We start from the raw sequence: 3118 nt of genomic DNA, 5'->3' as shown, positions 1-3118 counted from the left end.
AGTCAGTGTAAAGGTTGGACCTACTCAGAGAAACAGTTGCAAGCTATAGCGTTGCCATAGGAACTATAGTCTACATTCATTAAATTAATGTCTCTAAGAAAAAGGAAGTTTTATAACTTATTAGTGAAGTATAAAAACGTGTCATCTATATTCTCTCACCAAGTGTGAGGTTGGTTTAGATCCTTCTCTTCTATTTAACCCCACATATTTTTAGCCATGCTTCTGTTTGAATCATTTAGGCATTTTCCATCACCATTTCCAGTGAAGACTATATATTTTTTTTCATTGAAGCAATAATTCAAAAAGAAACAGGCAGAAAGACAAACACAGCATATAATATGATATACTCATTAATTATCTTTTTCCATCTTTTACATTAATGCTTATGAAACAATCTGTGAAAAATTGCACTTGTATTATTTCTTCTGCAGCTGCTTTTATATTTTCTTAAAAAAAAAAAACTACCAAAATATCCTGCCCACCTCATTCCTCTCCACACAAACACAAATAATCTGTTCACTGCCTTGAAATCCATCTCATTTATTACCGTCTACCACAAGGCCGTATATAGCCAAGTTTATTTAAGGTTTACTCACTGTTGCGTGTCAGACTCACTTCTACTATAACTGTATTTTTGGATAAACTACTCTGTGATTATGCCACATTTATATCACTCTTTTTATTCATGTGTCATCCACTGTCCTTTCTCCTTCATTTCCAACTTCATACATTTTACTTTCAAATATTTATGGAACACTTTTACATGCCAGGCAATATACTGTAGGCACTGAACTACAGCACTTTATACATGTGGTGTGTGTGTGTGTGTGTGTGTGTGTGTGTGTGTGTGTGTGTGTGTGTGTGTGTGAACATGCAGATGCATGCAAGTGTGCTTGGACATATGCATCTGGATACCTGAATACTGGGGTCAACCTGAGTGTTGCTCTTCTGAAGTTGCCTATGATTTTTGTTCGGATGATTTTTGTTTTGTTTTGGTGATAGTGTCTCACACTAAGACTGGTGTACACATATTAGGCTAGGCTGACTCTTTAGTCAGCATCAAGGATTCTCTTGACTGTGCCTTCCCAGTGCCTCAGGGATTACAAAGTACAGTACCACACCCAGCCTTTCATGTGGGTGCTGGACTCATATGTGCAAGGCAAGCACTTTAATAATTGATCTATCTTCCTAGTTTCAATATAGTCCTTAATAGATAGTTACAATATTGTGATATAATTGATTACTGCTCTCAATCAAAGATAAAATGACAAGGAAGAGGAGAGACTGCCTCTCTTGTCTTAGGTATTCAAAATACCATTCTTTGGACTTGGGGTGTAATTTAATAGAAAAATTTGTGCACATATGTACAAAGGTATGGTCATGACTTTCATATTCAGCATGCTACTCTGCACTTCCCAAAATAAGAATTTCTTGAAAACATAATTAGCTTTGTGTTTCTACAATGAAATACTAAAGGCAGTTAACATATAGAAAGAAGGATATTTCTTTAGCTCGTTGTTAGAAGTTTAAGTTTCTGAGTTTTATATAGGCTCGGTTCTAGAGAAGCAATCTTTTTCAGCTTTATCACAGTGTAGCAGAAGCCAGGTGAAAAAGAGCTTATATATTTTAGGAACACCTACTAGAAAGTGAGAGGTGTAGGAAGGTGGAAGGGGCACGCCAAGCTGTCAATCACAGTGGAGCTGGGGAACATTTTCACTTTCATCCCGATCATCTCATGGCCCTGATGCTGTTTGCCCAATATATGACGGTAAAGCCAGAAAAGAAATATTTATTTGGTTTAAGGAAAGATTCTCAAGCATGGTTTTGGGAACTCAGAGGTTTGTAAATGAATCATTTTGAAAAGCTAGACAATTAAAGTTTTAAGAGAAGAATAAATAAGCTGTTGGAAAAGGCTAATCTTGAAAGTGGAGCTGATTGAAAGCCAATATTCATCTATGGATAGTGCCCCCAGAAGACTGCCCTATGTACAGATGACTGAGTGTATAATGCCTAATAATCACACTGACTTCTGGGAACAGAAGAGGCTCATTGATATCAGGAGAGTCAGTCAGGCTGGCTAGTGTAGCAGTAAATTCAGGATGAATCACACCACATGTTGGAGCTTCCTGTGGATAGCAGGACCCTGGACAGGAAGTCCTGAAGGCAGTTATTGCTAAGGAACACACATGTTGGTACTGAATATAGAAAACCTCATTGTGAGATAGAAAGGCATCAGAATTTTGTAAATATACAAGGAAACAAAATCTAACAGTTTGAATTAACATAGGATATGAGAAATCTGTATCAATAGAAGTGTGTAAATTCAGGCTTTAGACACACTAAGTATATTCTTGGGTTGTGAAAACTCTTTTATCCCTAGTGAAAGTATGCTTTCAGATACACTGCACTCATTTACCTACTGGTATTACTTCAAAACCAATTCACTCAGATTTTAGAAACATTTTAGGTCAATGTCTTGGAATGATACCACTCTGAACAAAGAAGGAATATTAAGTAGAAAGTATTATCTAAGAAACACAAAGTACCACACACTCCCACTTGTATTGAATTAGAGTGGTGGGCCATGCATTAGGGCAAGCTTCCTGGGAGGATCTCAAATCTCTATATTAAGCTTGTGACTCTCCTGGGAAGTGACTGAGGGAAGACAAGAGTCTGTACTCTGTTGACATTGGCTTGTGAGCATCATGGTAGGTGTTGACTTTGTGGATTCAATAACATACAAGAGCAGGAACTGAGTAAACCTTAAATCAGTTCTCCCCAAGTTCCATTGTGGTAAATTCTGCTGATGCTTTCCAAATAAGAATCTTGCAGGGACATGAGAAACTCCCACAGTTGGTTCTTAGGAATCCGCTCCCTGACTCAAGAGTTCCAGACTGTTAAGCAATAGGCAGAAGTCTATGAGTGGTAGTTATGACTCGTGTGAGCCATCGGAGGGAGAAACTTCCTCTAGTCCAGACTTCTCTGACTCTTTAAAGTTGCTTCTTATTATTAAGTTTGTAAAGACAAATTATTAAATGAATACATGATTAACATAAAGCATTTTTCAGTGTATGGATTAAGAATAAAACGTAAGAAGTATTCATCTACAATCAAATTA

Source organism: Mus musculus, chromosome 16 (assembly GCF_000001635.26).
Source record: "Mus musculus strain C57BL/6J chromosome 16, GRCm38.p6 C57BL/6J".
NCBI lineage: Eukaryota > Metazoa > Chordata > Mammalia > Rodentia > Muridae > Mus > Mus musculus.
Note: the sequence above shows the minus strand (reverse complement) of the source record.